The sequence below is a fragment of the Haliotis rubra genome, unplaced genomic scaffold (assembly GCF_003918875.1).
Source record: "Haliotis rubra isolate DU_JTF1 unplaced genomic scaffold, ASM391887v1 Scf246, whole genome shotgun sequence".
Lineage (NCBI taxonomy): Eukaryota > Metazoa > Mollusca > Gastropoda > Lepetellida > Haliotidae > Haliotis > Haliotis rubra.
The window spans coordinates 869,853-891,555 of NW_025766514.1; the positions used below are offsets into that span (position 1 = coordinate 869,853).

At 43.2% G+C, this 21,703-nt stretch overlaps 1 pseudogene; it reads right to left on the reverse strand.

Annotated features, from left to right (window-relative positions):
• Positions 1 to 326: 326 nt before the first annotated feature.
• On the reverse strand, positions 327 to 14,636 carry LOC124279085 (annotated as a pseudogene).
• Between the last annotated feature and the right edge of the window lie 7,067 nt (positions 14,637 to 21,703).

The following is a 21,703-nucleotide window of genomic DNA, read 5'->3' on the forward strand; positions in this document are numbered from 1 at the left end:
CTAAAAAACCCGAACTGGAATGCTATTTTCCGCACGATCGCTTCCGAGTGATACACGCAATGAGTAAACAGTCACTGAAAATAGCGCTTTTGTCAATACTCAAGGATGTTATCTTGCGAAAATATAAGCAAATAGTAACCATGTCATTAGAAACCCATAAGCGTATATACTGCAGGTCAAATATCTGTGTTTTATGCAGATTTTCATTTGTTGATAGATCAGTGCCAACGACCAGGGAAGAGAAAATTCAAAAAACGTTTTGTAAGTCCCGCCGAACCCTAACAAGTAGTCCTTGTCTAATTGGTTAAATCCGTTCGGTCGTCTTGCGTTTGATTGGACGGTCATAGATCGCTCAAAGGTAGCTGACGCTACCTTCTACTAGGTTTTGTTAGACTCAGTATAGCAGTGTAAGTTTACTTAGACTGGAGAATCTGGAGACTTATGAGAAACACTTCCAACACTGTGGAGAACTGTGATGTGGCAGTCATGCATGCATGCCCCGCCATTAATGAATCATCAGATGCGTGTACAGTGATTGGAGGCAGTCAATGGCTCCGTCTCCGGGGGATCATAGTCATACTTGGGGTTATAACCCAGGTCATCCATGGGGTAGCTGTGTTCCATGTAGGTCTGCATGTACGGGGGTGCAGTTGGCTCGGGGGGAGGGGGGTGGGTACGCCATTAGGGTCTCCTCATGCTCTGTATCTTCGTGTTCACGTACCCGCTCTGTGACGCCACAGCAGCACTTGGTGAAGAACTGAAAATACATTGCGGAATGTCAAAACTTAGACCAGGAAACCTTAAACCCTGCGAGTGAGTCTGTGTTTTACCGATGACTTACAACTGCAGAAGGGGTGGTGGGGTACCATTATGTATTCAAAAATGTGTTCATATAATTACATCATTAACAAAAAATTACATTGACCATTTAAAAGTAATTTCATTTTTGTAGCAAGTAAGTCTCTCATGTTTGACTGTGTGTGGCCACTGGCTGTGTGTGTATGACCACTGGCTGTCCGTGTGTATGACCACTGGCTGTGTGTGTATGACCACTGGTGTGTGTGTGTGTGTGTGTGTGTGTGTGTGTGTGACCACTGGCTGTGGCTGTTCGTGTGTATGACCACTGGCTGTGTGTGTATGACCACTGGTTGTGTGTGTGTGACCACTGGCTGTCCGTGTGTATGACCACTGGCTGTGTGTGTATGACATACCCCAGGTCCATGTGTGGTGAAGAGTGTGTGTAGCGCTCCCAGCAGGATGCCGATGTAAGGGAGGACAGCGATGCACCAGCTCACAATCTTCCACGGCTTGGGGAACGTGTAGTTAACCTCCTCATACATCAGATCACGGTCATACGTCTTCAGGAACAGCGTGAACCACATGCCCTGTTGGGAGTACACAAACATATAAACCATACACCCTGTGAGGAGTACACAAACATATAAACCATACACCCTGTGAGGAGTACACGAATATATAAACCATACACCCTGTGAGGAGTACACGAATATATAAACCATACACCCTGTGAGGAGTACACAAACATATAAACCATACACCCTGTGAGGAGTACACATGAACATATAAACCATACACCCTGTGAGGAGTACACGAACATATAAACCATACACCCTGTGAGGAGTACACGAACATATAAACCATACACCCTGTGAGGAGTACATGAACATATTAACCATACATCCTGTGAGGAGTACACGAACATATAAACCATACACCCTGTGAGGAGTACATGAACATATAAACCATACACCCTGTGAGGAGTACATGAACACCCATGCATCCTGTGAGGAGTACACGAACATATAAACCATACACCCTGTGAGGAGTACATGAACATATTAACCATACATCCTGTGAGGAGTACATGAACATATAAACCATACATCCTGTGAGGAGTACACAAATTACGGATACGACTGTATGCTACAGCTATAGGTGTGGACATGTACTCACTGCAGTAAAGAGTGCTGAGACAAATAACCACAGACCCATGATGATTCTCTCAGCCAGGGCAAAGTTCTGTTTCACTGAAACACAAGATGAGTCTGCAGAATGCTTCACTGACTGGTGTCAGTTTTACACTGCTTCTAAAAACATCCAGAAATATCCCGGTCCCCAAATGGTATGACAGAAAGACTTGTCTTGAATACATGAATAGGTTTTGTTTGGTACTGGTTACCAGCATTAGACATACAGTGCACCCTGGCTATAATGCCACCTTGGATATAATGCCATTTGCCAGAATGGATTTCCTGTCTAAATAATACCCTGGTTATAATGACAAACTGGATGTAATGCCATTTGCCAATGGTTTTTGGAACGAAAGTCATTTTCAGGTTAACACATGTGACAATACACTTCCAGCCCCCTACAAGAAGTCACCTGCAGCCCCGAGACGCTGGGATTTTCCAGTCATTCAAGGCTCATTACCGCAGACATAACCTCAGTCACCTTGTTGATTGCGTAGGGCCTCTAACTGCCTTGATTGTTAGCGTTATGAGCATACCTAGTGTGGAGTTTGGTGCTATATAAATGGACATATTATTATTATTATTACCTGGTTATAATGCCACTCTGGATATAATGCCATATTTTCTCCTAGACAAACGGTGGCATTATAACCAGGGTATACTGTACGTGGAGTCTTGTTCAAGAACACATGCTCTCAATGTCAGATTCACATAGATTATCTCGTGTTAAAGTTAAACATCAGCACTGTCAATGATACGTGCTAGAGTGATATACTCACCATACACAACCAGCAGGCCGAACGCCAGCAGTATAACCAGTATAAACTGAACTTTAGAGATGGACTGGTCGATGAGGATGAAGTAGTACATGCCTGCCTGAAGAAGAAGAACACCAAGTCAGTCATGTATTACACACCTGTATCTACCGTGGTTGTCTATAGAATCCCCAATATATATAAACGACACACATGTATCTACCTTTAGCAACACATGTATCTACCTTGGTTGTCTGTAGAATCCCCATTCCTTTAACGACACATTTATCTACCTCGGTTGGCTATAGAATCCCCATTCCTTTAGAGACACACCTCTATCTACATTTAGCGACACACCTGTATCTACCTTTAGCGATACATGTATCTACCTTGGTTGTCTGTAGAATCCCCATTCCTTTAGCAACACACCTGTATCTACCGTTAGCGACACACATGTATCTACCTTTAGCGACACACCTGTATCTACCTTTAGCGACACACATGTATCTACCTTTAGCAACACACCTGTATCTACCTTTAGTGACACATGTATCTACCTTGGTTGTCTGTAGAATCCCCATTCCTTTAGCAACACACCTGTATCTACAGTTAGCGACACACATGTATCTACCTTTAGCGACAGACCTGTATCTACCTTTAGTGACACATGTATCTACCTTGGTTGTCTGTAGAATCCCCATTCCTTTAACGACACATTTATCTACCTTGGTTGTCTGTAGAATCCCCATTCCTTTAGCAACACACATGTATCTACCTTTAGCGACACACCTGTATCTACCTTTAGCAACACATGTATCTATCTTGGTTGTCTGTACAATCCCCCATGCCTTTAACAACACACCTGTATCTACCTTTAGTGACACACCTGTATCTACCTTTAGCGACACACCTGTATCTACCGTTAGCGACACATGTATCTACCTTGGTTGTCTGTAGAACCCACATTCCTTTAACAATACACCTGTATCTACCGTTAGAGACAGATGTATTTACCTCTAACAACACACCTGGATCTAACTTCAGCGACACACCTGTATCTACCGTTAGCGACACATGTATCTACCTTGGTTGTCTGTAGAATCCCCATGCCTTTAGCGATACACATGACGACGAAGGTCATGAGCAGGTGGATGACGATCTTGCTGCAGCACTTCTTGTCTATCCACTCCTCCAAACTGTCCATGATGTTGTCCACGATAGTCAATGAGCCCACCACCTGGGCACAGATATGTAACAACATCTCCGAACACTGCACACTGGAAATGGCTTCAAGTTTCCCGAATATCAAAATGGTATTTTGTGTACCTAGAATTTGCTTTGACATTAGAGATTAACTCACTAACACATCTAATAACTTTCAAAATCAATGCAGGCCTGAATGTGATGGTGAAACGCTTGGCCACTTTAACAGTTACACAAGAAATGGGCTTCACACGTTGTACCCATGGGAGAATCGAACCCAGGACTTCGTTGTGATGAGCAAACGCTTTACCCACTAGGCTACCCCACCTCCCCTGTCACCCCTGTAACAAACAACAGGAAATAAACACGTATATGTATCTGATCACTACAGCACAGCTTAAGGTATATGTATCCGATCACTACAGCACAGCTTAACGTATATGTATCCGATCACTACAGCACAGCTTAACTCAAGACATCGGGTTAGTTACTGTTTTCCATTAAATGTCCTTCATATTAAGCATCCATTTGTAATTGTGTCAGATTGTCCTGAAATTATTTATAGCTTGGTCACATTTCGCCAACTCACCAAGAACATGAGACCGAAGAGGAATGCAGACAGGAGGAAGAGGAAAGCGTAGATGGGTGGAATGTTGAGCACGGTGAACGCTGCCGGCATCTGCCACAGCACCAACCCTGGACCCACTTGATCTGAAACACACAAACACACACTAGGATAAACACAGCTCAGAAATTATGGAATTCAGAACCAACTGTGCCAGAACTCAGAACCATCTTAGTCTGTATAATGGAACTCACAACTTACTCTGCATGCTGAACTTGGTATGCTGGAACTTAACACTTACTCCGCATGCCAGGACTCAGAACTTACTCCGCATGCCAGGACTCAGAACTTACTCCGCATGCCAGGACTCAGAACTTACTCTGCATGCCAGGACTCAGAACTTACTCCGCATGCCAGGACTCAGAACTTACTCTGCATGCCAGGACTCAGAACTTACTCCACATGCCAGGACTCAGAACTTACTCTGCATGCCAGGACTCAGAACTTACTGCTGTTTGCCAGACTCAGAACTTACTCTGCATGCCAGGACTCTGCTGTTTGAAGATCATGTCACCTAGGTACGGCGCCATAGCGATTGGAGGGAGCTGGCTGCAGAGTGCGTAGACACCAATCATAAGAACCCAAGTGCTGCAAAGGAAGAAAGAGGTGTTGTACACTTGAGCATCATCAGAGTTGACAGGCTACGATGCTGTGTTGTCTCCTCCTTGAACTGATGGCACTATATAATGGTACTTACATGACGGTACTACATGACGGTACTGGTATATGAGGGTACTATATGATGGTACTGCTATATGAGGGTACTATATGATGGTACTCACATGTTTCGTATTGACCTCCCCTTGCCACACATCTTGCCCATGGTTGCAGCGATGATGGTCCACACCGGCAGCGAGTTCATTACCACCAGCAGGGACTGATGCCAGCTCTGTAGGGGAACACATACATCATAGCTCATATGTTTACGGAGAATTAATTACATCCAACAGAACCTGGTGTGTATAAATACATGAGGGAATGTATTCTTGGATGTTGGCATGGAGTATATGTACATGTAAAGCACTGTACTCTGGGATGTAGGCATTTTGTATACGTACACATAAAGAACTGTATTCTGGGATGTAGGCATGGTGTATACGTACACATAAAGAACTGTATTCTGGGATGTAGGCATGGTGTATATGTACATGTAAAGCACTGTATTCTGGGATGTAGGCATGGTGTATACGTACATGTAAAGAACTGTATTCTGGGATGTAGGCATGGTGTATATGTACATGTAAAGCACTGTACTCTGGGATGTAGGCATGGTGTATACGTACACGTAAAGCACTGTATTCTGGGATGTAGGCATGGTGTATATGTACATGTAAAGCACTGTATTCTGGGATGTAGGCATGGTGTACATGTACATGTAAAGCACTGTATTATGGGATGTAGGCATGGTGTATATGTACATGTAAAGCACTGTATTCTGGGATGTAGGCATGGTGTATATGTACATGTAAAGCACTGTATTCTGGGATGTAGGCATGGTGTATAACGCATACATGTAAGCACTGTATTCTGGGATGTAGGCATGGTGTATATGTACATGTAAAGCACTGTATTATGGGATGTAGGCATGGTGTATACGTACATGTAAAGCACTGTATTATGGGATGTAGGCATGGTGTATATGTACATGTAAAGCACTGTATTCTGGGATGTAGGCATGGTGTATACGTACATGTAAAGCACTGTATTCTGGGATGTAGGCATGGTGTATATGTACACGTAAAGCACTGTATTCTGGGATGTTGGCATGGTGTATACGTACACGTAAGGAACTGTATTCTGGGATGTTGGCATGGTGTATATGTACATGTAAAGCACTGTATTCTGGGATGTAGGCATGGTGTATACGTACACGTAAAGCACTGTATTCGGAGTTGTAGGAGTACACTTGCTTGAGGTAGGCGAGGGCAGCGGAGCGGTCAAGGTGGGTGTAACCGTAGCCCAGCACAGCCAACAGACAGGACAGAGCAGCTGGACCCATCACAAACAACACCTGCAAACGAAGGCAGAAACGTGATGCGTCTTGACAAGGTACACTGCACTACATTGACAGAAACTTTGGCAGCCATTGGGTCCTCCTCCATAATTGTTGCTATGGTATTTTAACTGAAGTAATTTCTTTAACCCTTTCATAACTTTTATGGTTAAAACAAGAACTCGATCTTGATGTACATACTTAACATTGTACGTTCAGGTTTTTCCAATTTCCAAAGGTCAAAGACCTCTGTTTGTTTTTTACATATTTAACAAATAAAAGCAAAACAATATGCTGAATTTACTCAAGATTCTGTTGATATACATCAGATAATATCCAATAGAAATGATTTAAATATTATTCAATTCCTTCTTTGTGAGGCCCAGTTAAATCTGATATCAGCACTGTAGAGAGGGAAAATGTAAGCTCCCATGAAGGTGAAAGGCACTAAAGTGAGTATCTACCCATCCACAGAAGCGTCCCCCCGAAGCCAACGAGGAGGAAGATGATGACCCACACAATGGCTAACGTCACCGGCATCAGTGAGACCTCCGCCTTCCGCGCAATCTCCGTGAACTTCCATTGAGGAAACCCATCCATGGAATCCACACCAGTGGAGAGCTGCAGAAACTCGTGTCTGTAAGTAAATACAATACTCTCATCATAGGGGCAAGCAAATACTGTACTCTCATACTTTCAACTGCTTAATAATAACACAATCTGTGCAATTAAAGCACTAACATTACTACCCTGGTCACTGGGTCAGTGTATACCTCCACCCCAGCTGCCTGTGAGGCACGAGAAGGTTAATGGTTACATGACCATCCCATCCCACCGGGTACTAGTGTTGGGAATTGGTTTCAATCTCATAATGTTGATTGCTTCATTACAACTGATCAATCATCGAAAATAATTGCATTATTTATGAAATTTTCCAGGTTCTTTTTTTTTGTTAATGCAAAAAAACATAATGAAAAAAACATGTAGTTCTTTGGGTTTTTTGTGTGGCAAATTTCACATCTTGAAAGGATGACTAGTATGTTAGGAACAAAAGTCTTCCTGGAGTCTTTAAGATAAATTCAATCATGCCTTGGAACAAGCTTGTAGTCGTTATGAAATGTAACTTACAAAACCAAACTTGTGAAAAATATTGTTAATGCAAAAAGTGTTCCAGAATTGTTTGTGTTCGATTATGAGAAAACATGATCGATTGCTTGGTCGTTTAGTCACTGTGACCTATCTTCGATTTTTTCAATTAATCGGACCACCACTACCGGGTACCCATTCACTGCATGGTAAACAGAGACAATTTTGAACAAAGTCACTGGCCTAGAGTACAACCACATGTGTTACATGTACTTTGTTGTGGGGAAGGACTGAAGTCCAAGACACTCTCAGGAATCAAGCTGCCAAACACGGTCACCCATCAAAGGATTCCCTGCAACCAACTCTGCTTCACTTCCACTGATTTACGATACATGTGCTCTTTGCACAAATCCAAACAACACCACTGTCTCTGAGTGACTGATGAATAAGATATGTGTTAGCTCTCTAAGAGTGAGTGAGAGAGTGAGTATGGTTTAACGCTGCTTTTAGCAATATTCCAGCAATATCGCAGTGGAGGGCACCAGAAATGGGCCAGCTCTCTAAGAGTGAGTGAGTGAGTTATTATTTAACGTCACATCGGCAATATTGCAGCCATATCGTGACGAGAACATATTTGATTTTGAAGTGGAATATATGTATAATATAAACCTGTCAACGAAGGACAGTAAAACAACTAGAATATCACAATTAGCTCTCTAAGAAGTATTTGAACAAAGCACCAACTGTCAAGATGAAGTCAATGTAGCATGCGGGTGACAGCTGACCAATTTAACCCCCTTTGGTAATGTAAAACATCTCTGACTTACCTGTAAAACAGCTCCTCAGCTCTTCGGTAGGATTTCATGTTGTTCAAAATTCTACAACAGAAAAGTGCATTCTTGACAGTGTCAGACAATAGAGGAGGTTCAAGCCCTATCTACCACACCAAAATGACAAAAATATAAAGGATAAAAATCTTTCAAGAAACTCATTCGACCTGTTCATTCAACTTTAAAACTTTCCATTCCATGACAACACTGACTGACCGAGTATGGTTTTTAGCGGCTTTTAGCAATATTCCAGCAATATCACGGCGGGGACACCAGAAATGGGCTTCACACATTGTACCCATGTGGGGAAAGGAACCCGGGTCTTCGGCATGATGAGCGAACACTTTAACCATTAGGCTACCCCACCGCCCCTACTAGTGACAGTGACTCAGTTCAGTGCTACATGGTGTCCCAGAGTTGGACTGACATTCATTCAGTAAGCCTTGGATCTGCATAGGTAAACGTCTAACTGATTTTTTCAACAAGCTTCAAATGACCGTTGCCAACAGACAATTTGTTGTAGTTGTATTTGTGTCTGTTACCATGGTTACTTACTTCACTTCTGAAAAGCCATCATAGCAGAAGGGCTGGTCCACTATAGCCTTACAGTTGCCCCACACATATGGCTGCTCGGAGATGGCGATGAAGGCGTAGGTGCCGAACTGGGCCACGATGGGGGCAAGGTTGGTGAGTCTCAGCAGCAAGTCTATCACAGCCACAACACCAACACCTGTAACAATAATTATAATAATAATAATGATAGCTTATTTGTATTACGCTTTTTCCATACTTGGATATTATGCTCAAAGCGCAGTGAGGATTGATCCTGTAACACGGATATAGAGGGACTAGACATGGCAGACATGATAGCCACTTACAAGTGTAAAAGTGCGCACAGCTCGCATACCCCCGCTTCCCACTGTGGGACTTGGAGGTGAGGTGAAATAGGGTTTAACGTCGTACTTGAGAATGTTTCGCTCATATGACTTAAGCTGGTTTAATAGTGCTAGCCCACAGAGATACCATGCCACAGTGAAGCATGAATACCCCACTCAGACACATTATACTGACTCCAAGCCGACCAGTCCTTGTTGTACCCATGTTGAACTGATTCATGCCGAGCGCCAGGCAGGAGCCAACAAGCACCATATTTGAACGTCTTTTGGTATGACACGGACGGGGATCGACCCCGTGACCTTCTCCGGGCGGATGCTCTAACCACTACACCACCGAGGTGGTCTTGGGACATGGACATGACTGATATTGATATATACAATTGGTACATATGACATGAAGAAAGACAATGAAAAGTGAAAAGTTAACATCACACTTTGAATAATCACATTTTGCAAAAAGAAATCGCACAAGGCACATCTGTTGGTCATGATTAACTTGTGTGTTAAGTTTGGTGAACCTAACATGTATAGTTTCAGTGCTCCGGACAAGACAACCATCAAACACATTTTGCACTATGTCGTGTTTCTATGGAAACAGAAAAAAAAAAATTCTGATAAACTTCAACTTAGCAAAAGCCACATCTGTGAGTGTTGACTAACATATGTATGGAGTTTGGTGAATCCAGTAAGTAAACTTTAAGAGATATGCACCAGACAAAGTTTCGAGACAGAAGGAAGGACGGAAAGAACGTTATATACCCCCATTACTTTGTAAGCGGGGTATAATAATAAAATCTGTAGAAAACTTTAAGAATATAGCTACTTATGATTTAACAAGTACCTTCCCTGATAAGCTTTCATCTGTATTGACACACTAGCGTCCACGTGGATAGACTTACCCTTCCAGATAGGGAAGAACATAGAGAATATACCCACGATGCCCTTCTGTAGGTAGCCACCCAGCTTGAGCTGGATATACAGGGCCGGGGTGCAGATGAAGAATGTCAGGAGGTACAGCGCGATCACCGACATCCCCCCTGAAACATCAGTACATAGTGTAGAGTGAGTGAGTGGGTTTCAGTTACAAATAGTTCCCAAATATAAGTACCTTGGAATGTTCATGACAAGTAAGCTAACATGGATTTCAACTCATTCACAACTTTCACAGCAAGAGAGAAAAGTAACTTTCGGATTGATAAGGTTCATCATAACTTGACATTACCAGATCATTACTGTTATTTGACAGGATCACTGTACCAATACTAGAACATATGGATCAGAGATTTAAGGGTTTCAAGTATGAAGAACACATCGAGAAGATTCATCATCAGTTTTGCAAACAGATGTTGGGAGTTGGAAGAAAACGAGTAACACAGCTGTTCTAGGTGAACATGGATGATGTCACACTTGCTTGATAACGGTGTTAGCATCTACACCGAAATGTCGGTGACTATCCATAGTACTTGGTTTTCCTTCATCTTTACAACTTCTAAAATGCCTCTCAAAGAAGTATTGTATATAAAAAAACGTATCAAGCTTTGGTTGAAAGTACTGCATATGCCAGACGACAGACACTCGAAACAGAGCGAGTTCTACTGCTGCTTTGAACGGTATTCCAATTATAACGCAGTATGTCAGCCTTACTGTCTAGGAAAGCCTGGGGTGATACAGGCTTCAAATGTTCACCACTCAGGTTCAGCCCACAAGGAAAGGTATGGCGTAGACAAACATGAGTAGAACAAACTGGGATTTGGATCCACAAAATTTGATTTTGACATGCATGAGAGAGACGAACTCACCTCAGATATTTGTTGCACCTCAGACCTCTATTATGACGTCATGAATGTCTACAGTTAAGATGCGCAGATTGATGCTCATGCTGTTGATCAGTGGATTGTCTGATCCATACTCGATTATTTACAAACCACCGCCATATAGCTGGAATATTGCTGTGTGGCATAAAACTAAACTCACTCACTCACTCCCTACAGTTAAGAATTCTAAGGATTGTGACACGGTAAGCATGACATTAGCGTATACAAGTAACTTGAAAAATACGTAGTGAAACTTTACAGGACACTCTCTACATAAATGTTCACCAAATTTTCTCCCTGAAATATGTCGACACGCTTGCTGCAAATGTACGACCTGATCACGTGACTTACCCTCCGGCGGCCTCATGAAGGACAGGTAGCAGGTGAACAGCGATATGAAGATGAACTGCATGGGGTTCCAAGGGGCTATCTCTCCCATGATGCTGGCTGGTTGGTCTTGTCAATCACTTGCAGTATCCAATCAAAGTGTTCGTAAAGACTCCACCCAGAAGTGTAACTGTACTGTCAATGTCATGAACAAACCATGGTTGAGATCTGGAAGAAAGTTTCAAATAATTGATAAATGTATGTACTGGTTTACGTTCTTGTAAATATTTGTCATTGCGCCAGATACAGGGTGACGCAGTCGCCCTCTGCTTTTGGCCACCCTCAGGAATATGGGTGAAAAAAATAATTTTATCAGCAGATGACACCTGAAACAAATCAACTCCAGTCAACAGCATGTGTAAGTAATTATATAATAATACTAATGGCAATTTATACAGTGACTGTTTTCACACATTTGTGCATGCTCAAAGTGCTATCACATTATTACCCCGGATAACCCAAGCTGTCCATGAGGCGCTAGCAGGTTAACAGTCACATGACTTATCCTAAAAGGTACCCATTTCCTGCTGCGTGAACTGAGGCAACTTTGAACAAACTCGCTTGCCTAAGGTGAGACCACATGTATCACATGTGCTTCATTGTTGGGAAGGACTGAAGTCCAGAAACTCTCAGGAGTTAAGCTGTTACACACTTATTCCATAGCTTACACTTGTATATTTGAGTTCATTTGCCTTCACATCCATTTTCTAGTTCACTACATGCCAGAAAAACTGCTGATGCGACATAACATATGTTAAAGTTGGGATTACACTTTCTCAGTAGAGTATGGTTTCTTGTATTTGTGTTAGACCCAGCCGGGTTTTGAAACCACACTTATAGAGTCAGGCATCTAATCGCCAGGGCACAAAGTCAACCATCTAACCCACTCAGCCACCACAACTTCCAAACATACTAGAATCTGTACTTAACTGAGGAAACGTAATCCCAAATATAACATGTGTTACACTGACCCATTTCTAAATGGTATTGTGTATTCATGCTGATGCAATGTTCAATTTTAAATCATTCACTCATTTTCAGCTCACTTAAAATGGAAACCATATCAGCCATGTGAGGAAACCCAAATTGCCAGAAACTGAGACATTTTTCTGTGCCTAATGAATGAAGTGTATGTTATGTGCTAATGCTACCTCTTAATCAGGGGGTATGCAAACTCTGTCCTTTGATAGGATTCAGAAATTACCAGTAGCCATTTACATACAAAAGAAAAGGGAATTCTTGACAGTGACAGAGAGTGGAGGAGATTCAAGCCCTATCTACCACACTAAAAGTGACAAAAATATAAGGGTTAAAAATCTTTCTAGAAACTCATTCTACCTGTTCATTCAACTTAAAACTTTCCATGACAGCACTGACTGACCGAGTATGGTTTTATGCCATCACCAGAAATGGGCTTCACACATTGTGCCATGTGGGGAATCGAACCAGTATCTCTGGCATGACGATCGAACGCCTTAACCACAAGGCTACCCCACCTCGCCCATTTACGTCCGAATGCTATACTAGTGCTACAATGTAACCTAACAAACTGTGCTCTTTACGTCTGTTTGTAGCCAAGAACAAATTTCCATTGGAACAAGAAATATGATGTTATCTGTCATCTCAGTTGATTTGTTTTCTTGGCTATAATCACCAGGAATCAAGGAAGGGTGTCTTCGTACCAGAACATATTTCATATGACATGACACAGGCAATACGTGAGACATTGAAAACAAATTATCTGCTTCTGAGTTTGGAATAGATGGAATGAAACCTCACACTTTGAAGACACTCACCCCCCTCATAAACAACAGCACTGACTCTCGGCCAGGACTTCATTACCACTCACAACCACCAGAAGTATTAGGAAACCATAGAGCATGAAATGCTCCCAAGATTAAGTACTAGAAATATTTTCACAATGCTGATTGAAAACGACCCTGCAATGGTAAATCTGTGATGTGAACCTCAGTACCCTATTAAAGATCACACTGTCTCCCCACCTTACTTGGCATTACGGGGCTAGTCTAGTAGTCAAAGCCTTCACTCGTCATGCTGACTCCGGACTCCCCACATGGGTACAATGTGTGAAGCCCATTTCTGGTGTTCCCCCCCGTGATATTGCTGGAATATTGCTAAAAGTGGCGAAAAACTAAACTCACTCACTTGTCATTACCACATACAATCAGAGGCAACACATAACCAGTATTTTCTTCCCAATTCCTTCCATGCTTTGTTCATGCATTTTAGTCAGATTAGCTGTTACAGGTACTGGCAAAAAATATATGTAAAAAAAAAAATCAGTATCCATATACATGTATTTCATATTTCATCTGGTGAGAATTAAAATGCTAAATCTGTTTTTCAGATGACAATGTATTTCCCTTTTTGTTTTGTTCATAATCTTCTGAAAACCATTTCGATTACATTTCACCAAATCACAATGATTTTTACAATGTTTTGGTAATTAATACGACACGACATATCTAGCTGATGTTCTATTAGTATTTCAAGGAGTTGTTGTCCTAGTGACAGGGAAGTAACAACCATTCAAAGCTGAGGCAAGTGGAATACACAGAGTCAGTGAGACAAACAAGGCACACGGATTACACAGGATTGTACAATCACCAGCTTCCATAAGAATGTAGTGCAGGCATTGTATACATTTGTTCTTTCAAAAAAGAAAACAAAATAGATCAAAAGGGTCATTGTGTCACAGATTTCGGAAGAACATAGACTGGCAGACAGATCACAAACTAAAATATCATGATGTCAACGTCCATCACTTGCCTGTGTACATCGGTTTTCTGGTATAAACATTCATTAAAGGCATTAGATAAACCACTGTATATGGCCCTAACTATTACATACAATATAACCATGCCAGTTTGTGGTCTTCCACACATCACATCTGAGTTTACCCTGAGGAAGTCCCAGAGGATGATGAAGATGTTGTTGATGATGATGATGATGATGATGATGATGATGATGATGATGATGATGATAGAAGTGTTTTTCAGTAAGCCAGAAGAAGATACACACAGTATATGATGATGATAAAAGAATAATTTTCCCACCAAGAGTACATACAGTATTCTCCTGGAGCAACCACCAGACAATCCCAGCTCACAGGATGTTCCCTACAAGCAGGAATGTTGGTGCGTCAAGCACTTCCTTGACACAGGGATGTTGATGATTCATTAAACTAGCAATTAATATGAGCATCCTTGTTTGAGGCAGCTCAAGAAAAACAATTCTCTGCAATGTAAGCAGCTTAATTAATTTCACAAATGTACATGAAAAATTGGTCTCCCTTTTTACAGTGATACAAGTATTTTAACACATGTTATATTTGGGATTAGACTTTCTCAGTAAAGTACAGATTCTAGTACTTTTGTTGGGTTGAGTCCCACCTGGGATTCGAACCCACACCCTCAGAGTTAGGCACCTAATCACCAGCACACAAAGTCAGCAGTCTAACCGGCTTCCACAAAAATGGAAGTTACATAACTGGTTACTCAATCTAGACCAGAGACTTTGTGTACCCCTTCTCATAAGTGTAAAATACTTGACAGACAACAAACAGAGTGATCGCTCACTGTATCCACCAGCTCATACAATAACTGACTACACACAGAAACATTGTCAATTAAATGACCCTGCTGATACCCCTGCATCTCACAGAGTCTCTGAACACTCACAGGTCAGTTCTGTAGGAGATACACGGCAGGAGTGGAAATAATTGCTAGTGTACTCCGGAACAGCGGCACATGTAAAATCACTTGCCCTGATAATTTTTCCACTATACCGGCCGTTTTCTTGTTGTTTTTAAAATAAACAACATAATTAACATTGGAAAGTCAACTGGACACCGGTACAGTGTGATATACAAATTTGCTTGCCCGACAGAAAAAAACACTGGACTCGGAAGTCAGGCAATGGGTTATTTCCACCCCTGCACGGGTGATGGACTAATGACATAAGTCTCCAGGAATCTCTATCATGTTGTAAGGGGCAGATGGGGAACTGGGTGACAGTCCAGGAATCTCTACATGTTGTAAGGGGCAGATAGGGAGAGGGTGACAGTCCAGGAATCTCTACATGTTGTAAGGGGCAGATAGGGAGAGGGTGACAGTCCAGGAATCTCTACATGTTGTAAGGGGCAGATGGGGAACTGGGTGACAGTCCAGGAATCTCTACATGTTGTAAGGGGCAGATAGGGAGAGGGTGACAGTCCAGGAATCTCTACATGTTGTAAGGGGCAGATAGGGAGAGGGTGACAGTCCAGGAATCTCTACATGTTGTAAGGGGGCAGATGGGGGGAACTGGTGACAGTCCAGGAATCTCTACATGTTGTAAGGGGCAGATAGGAAGGTGACAGTCCAGGAATCTCTACATGTTGTAAGGGGCAGATAGGGAGAGGGTGACAGTCCAGGAATCTCTACATGTTGTAAGGGGCAGATAGGGAGAGGGTGACAGTCCAGGAATCTCTACATGTTGTAAGGGGCAGATAGGGAGAGGGTGACAGTCCAGGAATCTCTACATGTTGTAAGGGGCAGATAGGGAGAGGGTGACAGTCCAGGAATCTCTACATGTTGTAAGGGGCAGATAGGAGAGGGTGACAGTCCAGGAATCTCTACATGTTGTAAGGGGGAGCAGATGGGGAACTGGGTGACAGTCCAGGAATCTCTACATGTTGTAAGGGGCAGATAGGGAACTGGGTGACAGTCCAGGAATCTCTACATGTTGTAAGGGGCAGATGGGGAACTGGGTGACAGTCCAGGAATCTCTACATGTTGTAAGGGGCAGATAGGGAGAGGGGTGACAGTCCAGGAATCTCTACATGTTGTAAAGGGGCAGATAGGGAGAGGGTGACAGTCCAGGAATCTCTACATGTTGTAAGGGGCAGATAGGGAGAGGGGTGACAGTCCAGGAATCTCTACATGTTGTAAGGGGCAGATGGGGAACTGGGTGACAGTCCAGGAATCTCTACATGTTGTAAGGGGCAGATAGGGAGAGGGTGACAGTCCAGGAATCTCTACATGTTGTAAGGGGCAGATAGGGAGAGGGTGACAGTCCAGGAATCTCTACATGTTGTAAGGGGCAGATAGGGAGAGGGTGACAGTCCAGGAATCTCTACATGTTGTAAGGGGCAGATGGGGAACTGGGTGACAGTCCAGGAATCTCTACATGTTGTAAGGGGCAGATAGGGAGAGGGTGACAGTCCAGGAATCTCTACATGTTGTAAGGGGCAGATAGGGAGAGATGGGGAACTGACAGTCCAGGAATCTCTACATGTTGTAAGGGGCAGATAGGGAGAGGGGTGACAGTCCAGGAATCTCTACATGTTGTAAGGGGCAGATAGGGAGAGGGTGACAGTCCAGGAATCTCTACATGTTGTAAGGGGCAGATGGGGAGAGGGTGACAGTCCAGGAATCTCTACATGTTGTAAGGGGGAGGGTGACAGTCAGATGTTGGGGGCAGATAGGGAGAGGGTGACAGTCCAGGAATCTCTACATGTTGTAAGGGGCAGATAGGGAGAGGGTGACAGTCCAGGAATCTCTACATGTTGTAAAGGGGCAGATAGGGGAACTGGGTGACAGTCCAGGAATCTCTACATGTTGTAAGGGGCAGATAGGGAGAGGGTGACAGTCCAGGAATCTCTACATGTTGTAAGGGGCAGATGGGGAACTGGGTGACAGTCCAGGAATCTCTACATGTTGTAAGGGGCAGATAGGGAGAGGGTGACAGTCCAGGAATCTCTACATGTTGTAAGATAGGGAGAGGGTGACAGTCAGGATCTCTACATGGGCAGTCCAGGAATCTCTACATGTTGGAAGGGCAGATAGGGAGAGGGTGACAGTCCAGGAATCTCTACATGTTGTAAGGGGCAGATAGGGAGAGGGTGACAGTCCAGGAATCTCTACATGTTGTAAGGGGCAGATAGGGAGAGGGTGACAGTCCAGGAATCTCTACATGTTGTAAGGGCAGATAGATAGGGTGACAGTCCAGGGACAGTCCAGGAATCTCTACATGTTGTAAGGGGCAGATAGGGAGAGGGGTGACAGTCCAGGAATCTCTACATGTTGTAAGGGGCAGATAGGGAGAGGGTGACAGTCCAGGAATCTCTACATGTTGTAAGGGGCAGATAGGGAGAGGGTGACAGTCCAGGAATCTCTACATGTTGTAAGGGGCAGATAGGGAGAGGGTGACAGTCCAGGAATCTCTACATGTTGTAAGGGGCAGATAGGGAGAGGGGTGACAGTCCAGGAATCTCTACATGTTGTAAGGGGCAGATAGGGAGAGGGTGACAGTCCAGGAATCTCTACATGTTGTAAGGGGCAGATAGGGAGAGGGGTGACAGTCCAGGAATCTCTACATGTTGTAAGGGGCAGATAGGGAGAGGTGACAGTCCAGGAATCTCTACATGTTGTAAGGGGCAGATAGGGAGAGGGTGACAGTCCAGGAATCTCTACATGTTGTAAGGGGCAGATAGGGAGGGGTGACAGTCCAGAATCTCTACATGTTGTAAGGGGCAGATGGGAACTGGGTGACAGTCAGGAATCTCTACATGTTGTAAGGGGCAGATAGGGAGAGGGTGACAGTCCAGGAATCTCTGCATGTTGTAAGGGGCAGATAGGGAGAGGGTGACAGTCCAGGAATCTCTACATGTTGTAAGGGGCAGATAGGGAGAGGGTGACAGTCCAGGAATCTCTACATGTTGTAAGAAGGATAGCAGATGGGGAACTGGGTGACAGTCCAGGAATCTCTACATGTTGTAAGGGGCAGATAGGAGAGGTGACAGTCCAGGAATCTCTACATGTTGTAAGGGGCAGATAGGGAGAGGGTGACAGTCCAGGAATCTCTACATGTTGTAAGGGGCAGATAGGGAGAGGGTGACAGTCCAGGAATCTCTACATGTTGTAAGGGGCAGATAGGGAGAGGGTGACAGTCCAGGAATCTCTACATGTTGTAAGGGGCAGATAGGGAGAGGGTGACAGTCCAGGAATCTCTACATGTTGTAAAGTTACATGTTGTAAGGGGCAGATAGGAGAGGGTGGGGAGACTGACAGTCCAGGAATCTCTACATGTTGTAAGGGGCAGATAGGGAGAGGGTGACAGTCCAGGAATCTCTACATGTTGTAAAGGGGGCAGATAGGGAGAGGGTGACAGTCCAGGAATCTCTACATGTTGTAAGGGGCAGATAGGGAGAGGGTGACAGTCCAGGAATCTCTACATGTTGTAAGGGGGCAGATAGGAGAGGGTGACAGTCCAGGAATCTCTACATGTTGTAAGGGGTAAGCAGATAGGGAAGGGTGACAGTCCAGGAATCTCTACATGTTGTAAGGGGGCAGATAGGAGAGAGGGTGACAGTCCAGGAATCTCTACATGTTGTAAGGGGCAGATAGGGAGAGGGTGACAGTCCAGGAATCTCTACATGTTGTAAGGGGCAGATAGGGAGAGGGTGACAGTCCAGGAATCTCTACATGTTGTAAGGGGCAGATAGGGAGAGGGTGACAGTCCAGGAATCTCTACATGTTGTAAGGACAGGAATCTCAGATAGGGACAGGGTGACAGTCCAAGAATCTCTACATGTTGTAAGGGGCAGATAGGGAGAGGGTGACAGTCCAGGAATCTTTACATGTTGTAAGGGGCAGATAGAGAGTGGGTGACATCATTATTCCTGCACAAATTATTTTGCTCATTATAAGTTACAGTTTCATAATTTCACAAAACATTGATGATTCTGTCGAGATACACAGACCTAGGACAACACTGGTTTTGAACAGACCAGGAAAAGCCCTTCCAGCATTAGTTGACTTCATTTGCCACTGACATCCAGCTTCAAAGAAAATCAATGAAAAATCTTGACTTTCAATCAACCTCACAGTATGTATTTTACGTGATGCTTGCAAAAACTGACTTTCATGAACTTTGATATAAATGTTGTGTGTCTGTCACATGTTTGACTTGAATCCCAGTTCCATCAAGGGAATCTTAAGCTATGTAAACACAGTTCCATCAAGGGAATCTTAGGCTATGTTTTTAACGGCAATCAGACCTTATCTTTTTTTAATGATCTGATTTCAACAAGTAGAGTGTCGGGTGCATACTTGTCGTAGGATACTGTACAAGTGAATCAACGTTATGGACCTTCAAGAAGCCACCTTCAGACACAAAGAGGACACTGCACCTGATGTCAATGATATGACTGTCATATAATATACAGACTATTTCCATTGTGTCAAAAGTTACTTACTACGCACATAGAATGAATACAATGAGAACCTGTAGTAGCCTCACTGGTATCCCATATCTGTATATTCACGGTGTTACAGTTATGTATCAACTGGCTTGTTGGTGGTTTACGGACGCACCTAGCAATATTCAAGCTATGTGTGTGTGTGTGTGTGTGTGTGTGTGTGTGTGTGTGTGTGTGTGTGTGTGTGTGTGGGTGTTTGGGAGTGTGTGTCCGTAATTAATCAAGTCTTGACCAGACAATCCAGTGATTGCATGAGCATTGATCTTTGTAATTGGGATATGATGACGTGTCAGTGAAGTGGGCCTGACTACCTGATCTGTTAGTTGCCTCTTACTGCATTCAACCACTATGACAGACAACTAGTCCGTTCAATTGTTTAGTGTCACTGTGACTAAAAAGCCCTGAGCCTCCCTATGATGGCCTGTGTTGAAGTTGGTCGCTAATTATTTTTGGACATTTGCTGTCAACACTCTTCTGCCACCTTACTGGTGAGGACAGCTTCTTCTTGGTCATGTAAACATTTCTCCACAAATGAAGTCATTCCAATATTCCGAGTTAGAATGAACGTTCAGTAACCCATGCGTGTCGTAAGAGGCGACTAACGGGATCGGGTGGTCAGGCTCGCTGGCTTGGTTAACACATGTCATCGGTTCCCAATTGCGCACATCGATGCTCATGCTGTTGATCACTGGATTGTCTGGTCCAGACTTGATTATTTACAGACCGCCGCCATATAGCTGGAATATTGCTGAGTGCGGCATAAAAACTAAACTCACTCACTCAATCATTCCAATATGCATACGACTTGGAAGACGGTTCAGGCAGAGCCCAATCTGTTTGTAAAGATTGAGAATGTTAATTGAATTCAAACCCATAAGAAGCATTGCAACTATTCAACAGTACTCTGGTGACAAATGAAGTGGGTCTCCCCGCTGTACAGTGAGTTGCCAATCATCCATAACCACAGCTATAGTCCGTTTGATTTCATTTGAGACCGATTGTTTGCTCACTAACACAAAATCTAATAATTGCAACAAAACCAAATTTTGCGCAGTCACTTGAAATCGACAGACCAACTCTGATGATTTCAGAGATGCCAACCCCAAACAAAATAATAACTAAATACTTAAAATCATGACGGATTCTGAGAAAGATAATATGACTATAGGCTTTAATTCACATACCATCAGCATTACATTTCTTCTTATCGCCTCTTTTGGGCGTAAATGTATTTAATCGATGAAAATATATGTTTTTGGTCTATAAATCCGAATTTTAATTAATTTTCTTCAAATTTGGTAGAATTCCTAGTGCAATCGTATTGGCGTAGTTTGAGGCTAAAATTCGTAGTGACTACAATAAAATCGTAGAGGTTGGCATCTCTGTGATTTGTCTCAATTTTGGACACCTGAATAAAAAAGTTGTTTTACAAATGATCATTATTTTGTTGTCATTTCTGCTATTTATTATGAGGGAGGACCACTTGCTGGTAGAACAATCATTCATTATAGGTATGCAGGGCAAACTTTGATATGTTAAACATACAGGTGTCTTGATGTACAATCTTCCTGTATGACAATATCTGTATGTTATCAACATTGTCGTTCCTGATGGAAGCTGCAAATCTGATACTGTATTATCTTGAAGCTCTCACTTTTATCCTCTTGCCATCTGATGTGACAGAGGAAGGAACCTGACAGCCGAAAGTTGACGCCCTGTTCATACAGATAGTGGCTGGAGTTTACAGATTCAGTTGGGGTCACTTGACAATATTCTACAATTCCATCAAGCCATCATCCTGAGAATCCTACACACTGGGGGCGGTGGGGTAGCCTGGTGGTTAAAGCGTTCGCTCGTCAC